At 52.7% G+C, this 13721-nt stretch overlaps 1 protein-coding gene, 1 non-coding gene and 1 pseudogene across 2 annotated transcripts in view; all 3 read right to left on the bottom strand.

Moving 5' to 3' along the window:
• Positions 1-10036, bottom strand: part of LOC134562071 (zinc finger protein 239-like) — a 118926-nt gene extending 108890 nt beyond the window's left edge. The window contains exon 1 of the mRNA XM_063419527.1: positions 9943-10036. The gene's annotated coding sequence lies outside the window, so the exon portion shown is untranslated. The remainder of the gene's footprint in view (positions 1-9942) is intronic.
• Positions 1240-1323, bottom strand: LOC134562252 (small nucleolar RNA SNORD45). Its single transcript, XR_010083122.1, has one exon. It is a non-coding gene; the product is annotated as a small nucleolar RNA SNORD45 (small nucleolar RNA).
• LOC134562074 (zinc finger protein 239-like) lies at positions 5212-9532 on the bottom strand (annotated as a pseudogene).
• Positions 10037-13721: the final 3685 nt, after the last annotated feature.

Here is a 13721-nt window from a genome sequence, read left to right as displayed (position 1 = left end):
GGAAAGAGCAGCTCCACCTGCTTCCCTCAGCCCCTGCACCTGATGCTCTGGTGCCAGGGCCCAGCTTCCCCATGGAATGGCCAAGCTGTTTCCCCCCTGGCAGGCTCCTGCTGCTCTCCTGCACCATCAGTCCTTTGCCAAGAGCCCTCCCAGCTTTCTGGCACAGCCACACAAGCTCCTGCTCCCCATTTCTCACTGGGGGCTCCTTCCCCAAGCCCCCTCTGCTTTCCTGCTCTCCCCAGCACAAGACAGGGCACCCCAGAGCCCCTGAGGGTGGAAGTGGATAACAAAGCACCCCAAGATGCAGGTGGAGAGCACATGAAGCACAAACTCCTTAAATTAAGTCGGGCTGACTGCAAGGGAAAGCTTCCCAGGGGTGCAGGGTGGATCCAAGGGGTGCCAGGATCAGAGGGATTTGAGCCATGGCACAGCTTGTGATAGGAGCAAGAGCAATGCCCAGTTCTGCCCTGGGGACTCATCTGGCAGCTCCCCAGCAGTGGGTGACACCCTGTGCTGTGCATTCCCAGCTCCCCAGCAGTGGGTGACACCCTGAACTGTGCATTCCCAGCTCCCCAGCAGTGGGTGACACCCTGAGCTGTGCATTCCCAGCTCCCCAGCAGTGGGTGACACCCTGTGCTGTGCATTCCAAGCTCCCCAGGAAGCTGCAGACAAGGTTTATGGGGAAGCCACTCCTGTTGGGTCATGGGGTGCAGGAGGGATGCCCCGGTTTTCCAAATGCCTGAGAGGAGCCTGGCAGCAGCTGGATCCAAGGGCAGCCCCAGGCAGGATCAGGCGCTGTGTCTGGATCCCAGCTCTGGGCTGCTGGAATGTCCTGGGTTGAGGCGCAGACCTGCGAGAAGCACAAAACATTGCAGGCTCAGGGCCAGGCTGAGCAGAGGTGCAGTTCCCTCCTGCACACTCACTGCCACCTGCAGCTGCAGCAGCCCCGCTGCACACGGGGAACCTGCCCAGCTCTGCAGCACACGGGGCTCAGGGACAGCCCCGAGCCAACATTCCCACATGCACCTGGCCACCAACTCCCAAAGCAGGCAACTGGGGCCACCTGAGAGCCCCTCGTGGCCACAAACCCCACGCCTCAGCCACAGCTGCACCTGCCCCGCCTGGCAATGGGGCACAGCCCAACCGGGGCCCCTCTCCTCCAGCCGCCTCAAACTCGGGCACGGGGACTCGATCCCAGCCTTGGGAAAAGCTCCACTGCCGCAGGGATCGGCGGCTTGCCGGGCCTCAGAGGAATTCTAGAGCTAAAGCGGTGAGAGACATCAGCTGGGCTCAGATAATACATGCCAGCGCTCATCCCGGGCCCGGCAAGCGCCTCCTCCTCCTCCTCGTGCCCGTCCCCGTCCGGCGCGGCGCTCCCAGCCCCGAGCCGCTGTTCCCAGCGCGGTTCGCTCCCTCCGGCTGCAGCTGGGCCCCGGGGCGCAGCCCTTGGCACGGCGCTGGAGCCAGCGGGACAAAACCCCCCCGGGGCCGCCCCGGCACGGCCCTTCCCGCGGCCCCGGCTCGGCGGCACCGCCATCGGCCTGAGCGGCCTCCCTGGGCCGCCCGGCCCGGCCCGGCCGCTCCGCCCTGGGCCGCGCCGTTCCGGCCTGGCCGCGCTCGGGGCAGCGCCTGCGGCACCGCGCCCTTGGAGCGGCCCCTGCCACAGCCCCGGCACCGCCACCCTCGGGGGCTCTGCCCGGGGGTTCCGTGCCCGGGGGGCTCCGTGCCCGCGGCTCCCGCCGCTCCCCTCCCGGGGCCCCTGCCGGCAACGAGACGCCCCGCGACACTCCCGGGATCCCGTCCTGTCCCCGGGATCCCGTCCCGTCCCCGGGATCCCGTCCCGTCCCCGGGATCCCGTCCCGTCCCCGGGATCCCGTCCCGTCCCCGGGATCCCCTCCCGTCCCCGGGATCCCCTCCCGTCTCCGGGATCCCGTCCCGTCCCCGGGATCCCCTCCCGTCCCCGGGATCCCCTCCCGTCCCCGGGATCCCCTCCCGTCCCCGGGATCCTCTCCCGTCCCCGGGATCCTCTCCTGTCCCCGGGATCCCCACCTGTCCCCGGGCCCGTCCCGCACCACGCGGCCGCTCCCGCCGCCGGTTCCGCTCCCAGGGCCATCCTCCCGCAGGAGGAGCTGCCGCCGGGATCCGCCCGCCTCCGCCTCCGCCTCCCTCCTCCCCAGCCCGTCCCATCGCTCCTCCCTCGCCCTCCATCCCTGCAGGGTGGCTCCTTCCACAGCCCCGCCATCGGCACCTGCGGGGGCCGTGCCCGCTGGGGCCGTACCCGAGCGCTCCGGGAAATGTTTCCTTCTCAGCTTTTTCTCAGCCCTGCAGCTCTCCAGGCACGGGGGATCCCCTTGGGGCAGCACCAAGGCTTTTCCACCTGCCTCCCTCACCTCGCCCTGGTCTCCCTGCTGTCCCCAAACCATCGGGAAAAGCTTTCCAACCCTCTCATTCCGATATTAAAGGCAGGCCTAGCTTTGTTTTGGCGCTGGGATCACACAGCCCCAACTATTTCACACACCAGCTCCTCTCTGTGTCACTAATACAAATCCATCCCTTTTCCCAAACTCACACGGATTTGCTGAACGTTCCTACAACTTCATGTACATATTTAATGACTTCTGAGAACTCATTTACATCAGAGGAAGGGATCTCCCAAGAGTCTCTGGGGGTTGTTTGGGGAACATCCCATTCGTCAAATGATCCTGTTATGGTCATGAGCCTCCTAAACCCACTTTGTCCCCTTTGAAGGCGTCCCAGCTCCGGGATGTGGCCAAGACACACCTTTGCCCCAGCACTGCTCAGAGCCCAGGCTGTATTTTCATGGCTCAGACACCACTTGCACAAGGAGATGGCTGAAGGCAGGAGTGAGCACTGGCTGGGAATGTTCAGGGAATTCACAGCTCTAAACACTGTTTGTCAGCGTTCCAGATGTTCCCAGCGTTTGTTGGAGATTGCCCCAGCTCTGTGCTGGTTTTCTCCCTGGAGCCCCAGCGCCGGTGGCCAACATGCCTGGATGTGGGTCAGCTCCGTGCCTGGCGGTGCCTCCAGCACTGAGTGCCCTCAGGGGCAGCCTGAGGAGCTGGGAATGCCAGGCCAGGTGGGAGAAGCTGATGCTGCCCGGTGTGTGCACAGGAATGAGGCCGTGTCTCCTTGCAGGGCATTTGCAGGGCAAGGCCCAGCTCAGCCCACACTGCCATGCCCAAACCCAGCCCATTTCCTGCACGCTTTTCCACAGGATCAGTTCATTCCCGTTCCCATTGCCCCATCCCTCTCCTTTCCTCCCAGCACATACGTAGCCTCCCTCACACACCGTCATTACCACAGACCCGTAACAAGGAATTCTGGCTCAAAGGCATGAGAAATAAGGATTCACTTTAGTCTTTCTTGAGATCTGGCTGTTGGAAGGCTCCAAACCTACAGTGTTTCCTGTGGATCTTGGGAACTGGGGCCCTGGAGCCTAAGTGCCACAGCCAGCTGGGCCCTTCCACAGGAGGAAAAGTCAGGGGTTTTTCAATTCCCTGAGGCTGATCCAGTTGCCATCACCCAAGCCCCAGGAATAAACAAAGCGAGTGGATCAGTGCCATTAAAAACATGGAAAGAGCCCAAATCCGACCATCAGGTTTGTTCATCCAGGTTTGCTGGGGAAGGGTTTTGTCTCCTTTGCTGCTGAAAGCCAAAGGGAGATTTGGAAGGAGCGCTAAGATCCCTGTGGGGTTTAGGGATGTTTGGGATGATCAGTCAGTGGGATGAGCTCAGGGCATGGATGGGGTCCCAGAGCCTGTGCTGGGTCAGGCACAAGAACAGGAGTTGGATGGAAAAGGGGTTTTCCCATGTTCTTCTGATGAGAAATGCAGCACAATCCCTTTCCCTGGAATAGCAGGCCTGGAGCTGGTGCATCCCTCAGGCCTTGTACCTGCCCAGGTGCTCACGGGCAATGATCACTCGCTGGATCTGTGCTGTGCCCTGGTAGATCTGCAGGGAAAACCAGAGACAGGTGAGCCAGCAGCTGGGAAAGGTGTTTGACCAGGGTCTGCACACCTGTGACCCCTCCCTGCACCAAGCCAGGGGGCAGGAAGAGGCAAAGCTTGGAAAAATTAGTGTGACAATGACCCATAAGAGGCAATAAGCACATCCAGGTGTGTGTTCAGTGCAGGAGGGATCCAGGGATCCCCCAGGCAGAGCCCAGGTTGCCTCCAGGACAGCAGAATTTGGGGATTTTAGTATTTCAGCTCCCAATCCTGCCTGAAGTTGCTTTGGCAAATCACTCCCATACCTGCAAATCCACTTTCTCTGAAGTCACAAAATCAGGATAATATTCCCTGTGGTCAATATGGTGCGTGAATTCATGTTCTTATGGATTATAGTATGTTAAATCAAAAATACAAACTGTAACTATGTCATGTGAAATGTAACCTTAGTTCCAGCCAGCCACGGAATTGACAAATTCCGAGGCAGGCAACACCCAGAAACCACCTTTTAGGAGGAGACAATGAAATGTTGGGAACCTGGGGCACCGTCATTGGCATCAGAAACGAGGAACATTAAAATAAGCAATCAGTTCTTCCTCCCAAAGGCAGCAGAGTCATCAGAGCTCCACCATCTCGCTGATCACTGGAGAAGAACATCTGTCCATTCAAAATTTTGGCTCCCATTCACTCACGGGAGGACCCAAATTGACACTTCTCCCTCCCATAGGAGACCCCATTCAGCAGACCAGTGACACCGATAAATTCGAATAACTATTCCAGGGAAACAAAGAACTGTGGGGAAATCTTATGCCAGGGCAAAATAAAGTGTATAAAACCTGGACCCCAGGCGAGGCCAATTCATGAACACTGGGGGACTGCAGTGCGACAGAGGCTGCTTTCCGTTCACCCTTTGACGATCCCGGGTTATCGTCACCGTAACTCCGCTTGTTGGTTTTACCGAAATTCTGTAATTTGACTTTTTTAATAAATCAAATTATATTCCAATTGGCACAGTTAATTGGCATTTATATGATACGATAGGATATGATGATATGATATATGTTATATTACATTACATTGTGTTATGTTATATATCATATCATATATCATTATCATATCTTATATCAACAAGGGAATAAAAACAGGTATAATTTGCACCATATTTAAAACATATGATAATAATCACATGCTAATACATAAATGCAGAACCCAATGTTATTTTTATAAAATAATGTCATTTATAACAGGTGGAAGTGGGGAGCACTGGGCGCTGCGGCTCTGCCTGGCAGCTGCAGAGCTTGAGCCAGATGAATTTCCTGTTTCTTTTCCTCTCTGACACCTCTTTCTTAATTCTCCACCTCACATGTCTTGTTCAGTGTGAGAAACATAGCACACTCCTCTGAAAATTTTTAAGAGTTTTAATAAAGGATAGTAAGGGATAAAACAGAAAGCAAAAGACACAGGGGCCTGGCAAAGCCACCACACACCCACTTCTGCAGTCTGCAGTCTTTTATACCATTGCAGATGTATTATTTCCTCTAATGATTTAGCAGATTTAGTTTGAGCTGGTTGACAACAATCTTAATTCAGATTTTCTGCAACCTTGCACACTTCAAGTGTTGAACACGTCTCAGGTCTAGGGTGGTCTTCAGATGCCACTTTAAAGGGGTTTTGCTATTTCTCCTTTTATGCTCTTCTGGTCTCTGCTTATGCTATCTTGGACATATATATTGCAGTAATAATCATATCTTAAAATTCATCTTTTGCAAGCCCAATTCCATCTTGTGAAAGCCTCTCTTCCACTTTTACACTGCTCAAAGCGTTTACAAATATTATCCTACTTCAAAGCAGTTTGGAAATTTCCATTATTATTTACAAGAAAATACCATTTTATAATTAAAGTAAATAAATTATAGCAAAAAAACAGCTACTACATGACTGCTTACAACATTCCATTAAACACATCGGAATAAAATCCATAGGTTCTGGTGCTGTGGTCTCATGTGCACCTCACTGGGGTAGAGGCGTCTCTCCCTCCTGGCCCTGCAGCCCACGGCCAGGGGCCCTTCCCACTGCAATGGTTCTGGGATTCTGTCAGGGACTCACTTTCCTTTTCTTCTTCCCTCTGCTTGGAGCTGGCAATGGGCTGGAAAATGTCCAGCAAACCAACCTTTGCTGTCTGCTTTGTCAGCCTACACAGCTTCAGGACCTTGTCACCTGCCCCTTGGGCACAGCTCCCCTGGGCAGCAGAGCAGAACTGGCACGCTGGGAGCCTTGGGAATTCCCCTCTGGGATCCACGGCACACGCTGGGATGATCTGGAATTTCAGTTTCATGACACAGCACCCCATGACCCTCCCAAGAGCCCAAGAGTCCAAGAGTTCACTCAAACCCATCATCCCCCACATTCCCTGGAAGTTCAGCCCATGTCCCCACCCATGCCCGTATCCCCACCATGCCCCCAGTCTTGGCTCTCTATGTCCCCACCCGTGTCCATGTCACCCCCATGTCTCCATCCATGTCCATGTCACCATCCATGGCCACGTCCCCTTGGGGTCCTGTTGCATCCAGGTGCCCACAGGGGGCCAGGAAGATGTGCAGACCACCAGCCAGCTCTCTTCCTGTCTTGGTTTGACAGACAGGAATCTGCTAGGGAGGGGCAGGACCTCCCTAGGGGTGGAGAATTCAAATCCTCTCCCTCCAAATGATGATGATGTAGAAAATGAAGGGGGGCTTTCAGGCAGAAGGATGGGGCCAGGAAGAACAGTTCTTCACTGGTATGTATGACAAAGCAAATAAACAACAACTACAGCATTAATAATAAACAGAACCAGGAATCTCAAGGGCTTTCTTTCGCAAAGCCCGGGGCAGTTTGATTCCGGTGGCCCTGCGGGACTCCGAGAGACCAAGCTGGAAGGGTGGAAAGCCCTGGGATGGTGGATGAGCTCAGAAGCTCTGTGCTGGTAGCTGGAGCGGCAGGGACGTCCCGGCAGGGCAGGGCAGGGCAGGGCTACAGAGTAGCAGAAAGCCTCAAAGCAGCCCCGAATAGGCCGCGATGGCGAGACGGCGGGCCCAGCAGGGCAGGAGGAGGCGAGCTCAGAATCCCTGGGCACACGAGCACATGAGCAGATGATGGCAATTTCCCAGGGCAAGACACAGTGATGACCGTGAGCTCTTCCCACAGTGAGCACCAGCCCGACCGGCCTCTCTCCCATGCCCAGAGCAAGAGCGAGCAGCTGCCCCCAGCTCTGCCCTTTACCTCCCCCAAAACTCCACTTATCTCCCCCCTCTGAGGGAAACTCCCAGAGACCCAAAAACAACAGGTGTAGCCCACTGCTGCCATCTCCTTTGGACACTTCTTTCTTTTAGTCAAGCACTCAGTCGTTAGTTGTTGTTCTGGTTTTTCTGAGTTTTTTTAAAGCCTTCTACTTGTTCATAAGATGGAGCCAGTTCTTTAGTTTCTGTACAATATTAAGGGTCATTTTTCACTTCTTCACATTCTGCAACTTAAACGGCCTTTCTTGCTTTTTTTCACCATCCTTTGTTTACATATTTCTAGCCTCAAAATAATGTTGATTGACAGCTGGTCTGGCCAGTGGGGTGACGGGGTAGTAACCCCAGAAGCCAATCCACAACCAGACCCACAAATGCATAAAAATGAAAGAAATAAACAGGCTCGCCCTCTTTTTGGGGAGCAGCTTTTCCCTGCAGACCTCCTGCCTCCATGTCGCTGTTTGCATGCCACTTTCACGGTTATTGTCCTAGCAACTTATGGAAAATACTCTATAAGTGAAAAAGAAACAAATCTAACCCCCAACACTTCCCAACATGGATCACCAGGACCATGGATCCCCAAGGCTCTGCCCAATGGGGCTCACTGGGGATCATCCAATGGGCTCCTCCAACGGGGGATGGAGTTGGAGCAGCGCACAAAGCTCTTCCCGCACGCGGGGCACTTGCAGGGCTTCCCTTCCTGCTGCCTCCATTGCTCTTGGGTCATGGCACAGCTCTGGGACAAGCTCTTCCCACACTCAAGACACTGTTAGGGCCTCTCTCCGCTGTGCATCTGCCGGTGGACAAGCAGCTTGGAGTGCTGGATGAAGCTCTTCCCACATTCTGAGCACGTGTAGGGGCATTCCCCAGTGTGCACTGTCTGCTGCATGATCAGGCCAGAGCTGTCACGGAAGCTCTTCCCACACTCCCCACACACACAGGGGGTCACATCCCAGTGTGGAGCATCTGGTGACGTTTGAGGTGGGAGCTCTTCCTGAAGCCTTTCCCACATTCTGCACATTTATAGGGCCATTCACCGGTGTGGATCCTCTTGTGCAGGTTTAAAGTGGATTTCTCAGCAAAGCTCTTCCCACACTCCCCACACTCATAGGGCCGTTCCCCAGTGTGGATCCTCTGGTGGACAATCAGGTTGGAGCTCGTATTGAAGCACTTCCCACACTCCCCACACTCATAGGGCCGTTCCCCAGTGTGGATCCTCTGGTGGACAATCAATTTAGAGCTCCGAGTGAAGCTCTTCCCACACTCCCCACACTCATAGGGCCGTTCCCCAGTGTGGACTCTCATATGGATCATCAGGTCAGAGGTGTCTCTGAAGCGCTTCCCACATTTCCCACACTCATAGCGCCGTTCCCCAGTGTGGATCTTCTGGTGCCGGAGCAGCCTGGACTTTGTGCAGAAACTCTTCCCACATTCCGAGCACTGATGCAGCTTCTTGCCATTGTGAAGCTGTTCATGCACCACCAGCTCAGAGCTCTGGCCACATCTCTGGCTGCCTTCCTGGCACAGGGTGGGTCCTTCCTCCTCGGAGCACCCTGGCATGGGTTTGGAGCCCCTCCTCGGGCGGGATCTCAGCACCTTTTCCTCCCCATTGCATTCCTGTGCCATGGGGCCGCTCAAAACAGCCTCTTCCACGAGGTTCTGCTGAGGGGATTTGTCCTCCCTGGCCTCCTTGTCTGGAGGAGGAAGGACAAGGACAGGATGGGATTTGCCTCCGTGCCAGAGGGAAGGGCAAGGAGATCCCCCCAGTGCACCCCCGGAAGGACGGCGTTGGCAGCGGGGTTGTCCTGCAGCCGGGGCCAGGCTGGGCTGGGAGATGGAGCAGGAGAGAGGGGCAAAGGGGCACTGACTTCCTCCTCACCTGCCTGGGGATCCGCAGGAATCCTCCTCTTCCTCACAGCCTTCTCCTCTACCCAGCCAAAGTCTGGCACTGGGAATTCCTGGTGTGGGAAAGACATTCTGTGAGTGCATTGGCTTTGAAGGTCCTGCTGTTCAAGTCCATCTCCAGAAGTCACCACATGTCTGGTGTCCATAAAATCCTCTAAAAATCAAGGAGTCCAAAAACACTGTCCCAGGGCTTCCCTCTTTCCAGTGTCCTTCCTTTGGGGTTATGGGGGTCCCTCTTCTCAGAGCTGCTGTGGGGCCCGTGGGTCCTGGGGATCCCCCCTCTCCCGCCTCCTGCTTCGGCTCGCTCAGGGGGTTTTGGGGCTGCCAGGGATCATCCTGCCCTGATTCTGACTCGGCTCCCAGCTGTCCCAGGGTCCCCGTCCTCAGCATTCCCCCACTCCAGCCACTCAGCGCTTCTTCCCCCACTCCCCGACAACACTTTCACGCTCGGGGGGCCCGGACCCCCCTCATCTCCAGCCTCCACCACCCCTCCAGGCTGCCGGAGCTGCCCCAGCTCTGCCATCGCCCCCCTCCCCACTCCGGGCCTCCCGCCCTTCATCCCCGCCTCTCCCGGAATTCCCAAAACCAACGTCCCGCCCCGCCGGCACCGCGCGATCGCTTCGTGGGACCCCAAAATCCCCCCAGGGGCAGCTACGGCTCAGCTTTGCACTCCTGCAAGATCTGAAAATATCCCCATCTCCTCCCCAAAAAACCTCCCAGGCACATGCAAAGATATTTGCGGCGCGATTCTGGAATCTCTTAGCTCCCAACGCCATTCCTAAAGAAAAACCCCAAACCTCTCGGGGACCCCCGGACAGATTTGGGGTGAGCTCCCTCTCCCTGGTCACCGGCAATGCTGCGGGGGCCGGAGGTGCTTAGGGCTCTGCGCGCCCCTGGTCGAAACCCGTCGCTCTTTTCCTGTTCCGGCTCCTCCTCCTCCTTTCTCCCTCCTCCTCCTCCTCCTCCTCCTCCTCCACCAGCACGACCCCCCTTCCCCCGATTTCCCCGGACCGCGGCCGCTGCAGCACCGGCGTTTGGGTGGGGAGACCCCGCCAGGGATGGGTAGGGGGCTTGGGGACACTGTGCATCCTTATTATCATTTATTAAAACGCTTAACAGTTTAAGAGGAGTGTGCTTCGTTTCTCTCATTGAACAAGAAGTGTGTGGTAGAGAAATAGGAAAGCGGTGTCAGAGAGAAAAAGCAATGGGAAACACCTCTGGCTTGCAGCTGCCCCCGCAGCGCCCAGCGCTCCCCACTCCCACCCCCCTGTGCCACCCCTGGCAGCCAGGCACCCCCGGGAGCGGAGTTTGGGCTCGGGGGGCAGGGGGACGGCACGGCCGGGTCTGCCCTGGGGGGAGCCCCGAGCCCCCCGCCCATCCCCGGGGGCTCCCGGGGGCTCCCCCTGTTAAAAATAAGACGCTTGACACGGCCAATTTATCAAGCAGCAATTTAATAATTAATTAATTATCATGATAAAGTGTGAGCAAAAGGCAGCGCTGGGTACAGTGGTAGGGGTTTTCCCTTCCAACTGCACACCCATTGCTGGGCTTGCTGGTATTTTATTTGCTATATTCATACATATTCATAAACTTTCTCAGCAGTTTCCATTTCTAGTTTTAACGTCACAATTCAATACCTAACAGCCATAAATCTATAGATTGTCCTGTATAATTCTATAGACCATTGTGATCTATTCCGATATTTCAATACTCCAGGATGTACTTCCAGGATATGTTTTTCCAGGTGGTGGGATCTGGCTTCCAGATGTGGGGGTCCCATCTCTATTTTCAAGTCCTTCAATCTCCAATAGTGATGTCCAGCTTCTCTCTCCAGGAGCCATAAATCAGTGAGCTGAAGTCATATCTTCATGTCCAGGATGTTTTCCCACCTTGTGTGAAGCCTGAGCCCCCTCCTTATTTCCTTCTTTTGTCTAAAAAAAACCTTTTTGCACTCTAAAACTACAGTTTAAAATTCTTTATACATAGCAAGCTTCTAAAGTTATAATTAAAGGACACTTATTGCAGAATAGCTTGAGACTTATAATAGATAATTGCAAGCAAAAGATTTATTCAAAAACTTCCTTCTATGCTTTCCTCAGCTGTTTATTAGAACTCATCTTTTATAACTGTCCCATTGCTGTGTTCTACAACTACAATTACACAGATTTTCTTCATTTCCCTGACACGAAACATAACTTTGTATTTCACAGTCCCCACTCTGCTTGTATAAATTTTTATTTATCTTACTTATTCGTGTCTGGGTTTCGAATCTGGCCAAAACTTCAGAAACTTTTCCTTCTTTGTCCTTTTTCTTCAGTTTCATTATTTTGGATATTTTAGATGTTTTCTCAAAATGGCTAAATTCCCCTGTAGCTAGTTCAGGGTCTACTGGCATCACAGCGACCTGCATACCTTGTATTACAGAGTGGATAAGCTGAACAAAGCATGGAATTAAGCAAGGTAAAAACAACAGTCCAGTCAATGAACACAATATTATAAATACTATTTTCTTCCACCAAGCCCCTCTTCCAAACAACTGGGGTCACCATGGAGCTTGAAGGATAGAATTCTATTGTTGAACAGGCATTTGTTTGTTACTTAAATATCCTTCAGGGTTTTGTGGCTACCACCGATTTTAGAGAAATTTGTGGTATACATTTTCCTGCAAGGGGTTTCCCCTACCTTTGTCCCAAAAGCTTTCCCTTTCTTGGCTATGCATTCTTGGCCTATCACTACATTTGTCAATACCCATCCTTCTGTCCGCTCTTCAGGTTTTGTAATTCCTGTTCGCTTCTACTTTAAAATTTGTGCTACTTCTAACCCTTCTCCTCTCTAAGGCTATTGCCCTGTCATTTGGGTCCCACCACAAATCCAGCACTTGGAAATATTTAATTCTATTACAATTCATTGCATTAAATCCATAAAAAATTTCTCCAAAAGTGGAAAGATCTAACTCTGGCAGCTGTTTCTTTAATTTCTCATACAAATTTGGGGAAGCAACTTTAGATTCAGAGTGGGTTTTCAACCCTTCTACTGCTTTCTGCACTAAATTCTCCCCATATTAAACTCCTCCCCCATCAGTGTATCCCCACATACTTGCTTTGGTAAAACATATATATTCTTCTCTTCTTGGACGTGTCTGGTAGTTACAGCCAGCTCCTCCTCTTGCTCCTAAATTCCTTGCCATCCAAAATTCTCTTCCTTGCTCTTCACAAACCCTTAACTGACTTTCATCATAACCACCTTTGTTTATATGGGTGTGACCAACAAAGGATACCGTTGTGACTCCTCTCCATTTCACCACCTGGTGACACGGGTGACAATTGTCAATTGCCATGGCAGTGCTTACACACATGATCAGGTATATAATGAGAGGTCCAGTATGACATGCCTTTCCACCCCTCCAACCTATTGGGTTCCTGCCAACAGTTGGGAATTTCATCTTCTTGGTGGCAAAGGCAGAGGTCAATCTGGTCTTGCCCTCTATTTATTCTTACCTGTCAATTGTTGCCAGGCCCACTGAAGCTTAGCTCTGTGCCACTCCCTTATTTCAATTTGGTATCCATCTGGTATCCAATTGTTGTAATCACACTCAATTCTTTCCAATTTTTTTTTTGCTTTTGCTTCTTCCTGCAGATCGATCTCAGCCCGTGTCCCGTGCAACCAGGTCTCCCACCAATCCTTATCACCTACTTTGATGTATCCTTTCTCTACTGCAGCCCTTAGTGTTCTACCTGTCTCTTTCTCTATCTCATCCCTACAACTCCAGCAAAGGGTACTAGGGATCCTTGCCCCCTCCAAGTTTGTATACCACAATTTCTGACACTCAATGCACCTGAAACAACCCCAGGGAAAACATTTACAGTTTTGGGTAGGACATTTCACTTTCCTTGGAAGGTTTTGATACTGAAACCTCAGGTACAAGAGTTTCTGAAACATGCATCAATCCTTTTTAAGTCTTATTTTCAGTTCTCTAGGAGCAGATGAGATTTTCCACTGAAGCTCGGCCGGTGCCTCTGTTGGTGGTCCCACTGGTCCTTTAAGCGTGATGTGTGGGTCCAGCCTTTCTCTGCAGTCCAGATGGCTGTATCAGTGGTTAAGGGGTTAAATATGGGCCTTCCCATTTAGAAGATAAGGTCTCCTCTTTGCAGCTTTTAACCAGCACTCAATCACTTGGTTTTATTTTATGTATGCTAAATCCTAGAGGGGTAGATTGAGCCAATATTCCTTTTCTCTCAACTCTAATACATGTTGTCTAATTGTTTGGATATATTTCTGAATAGTCATATCTTCAACTATTACTGATGTTTGGGGTATCTCCTGGGAATATGACATTCCATAAAGCATTTCGTATGCTGATAGCCCAGTATCTGCATTAGGAAGTGTTCTTATATTAAGCAATGCTAAAGGTAAACATTTTTTCCAGGACATTCTGGTTTCAGTCATTAATTTGGTTAAATGCTGTTTTATAGTTTGGTCCTTCTTTTCTACCTTCACAGAGCTCTGAGGGTGCAAGGGGGTATGGTATTCTCAGGAAATACCCATGGCTTGTGTTGCCCCTTTGATGACACTAGAG

Source organism: Prinia subflava, chromosome 26 (assembly GCF_021018805.1).
Source record: "Prinia subflava isolate CZ2003 ecotype Zambia chromosome 26, Cam_Psub_1.2, whole genome shotgun sequence".
NCBI lineage: Eukaryota > Metazoa > Chordata > Aves > Passeriformes > Cisticolidae > Prinia > Prinia subflava.
Note: the sequence above shows the minus strand (reverse complement) of the source record. Positions and strands in the feature narration are given on the sequence as shown.